General features: G+C 44.8%; 1 protein-coding gene across 1 annotated transcript in view; it reads right to left on the reverse strand.

The window, feature by feature from the left end:
* The window catches only part of LOC143276571 (rho-related protein racA-like), a 22221-nt gene extending 22100 nt beyond the window's left edge, over window positions 1–121 (reverse strand). Inside the window, exon 1 of the mRNA XM_076581160.1 lies at window positions 42–121. The gene's annotated coding sequence lies outside the window, so the exon portion shown is untranslated. The remainder of the gene's footprint in view (window positions 1–41) is intronic.
* Window positions 122–346: the final 225 nt, after the last annotated feature.

The raw sequence follows: 346 nt of genomic DNA on the forward strand, positions 1-346 counted from the left end.
GCGTATCTTTACACCGTTCAAGTTCCGTTTAAATCACCCACCTTGACATAAACTGTCACCACCAACAATCGAAGTCGGACGTTCGACGAGGTCGGTATGCTTCCGTCTGAGTTCCTGCAAGTCGGATCTCAACGAATATGTTATTTATAACACGCAAAGGCTGCAGCTAAAGATAGCGGACCAATCAGAGAAGAGTCTGAGTCGTGTACTATTTTTAAACTGAACCGCAGTTTTGGTCGCGAGAAGGTGAAGGCTGCGCGCGAGGGCAATGTAAATGTTCGGTCAGACTGAGTCTAAATATAGAGTCCTATGAAAACAGTTCCTATTTTCGTTTTTTTCACAGCAG

This window comes from Babylonia areolata, chromosome 32 (assembly GCF_041734735.1).
Source record: "Babylonia areolata isolate BAREFJ2019XMU chromosome 32, ASM4173473v1, whole genome shotgun sequence".
NCBI classification, from domain to species: Eukaryota; Metazoa; Mollusca; class Gastropoda; order Neogastropoda; family Buccinidae; genus Babylonia; species Babylonia areolata.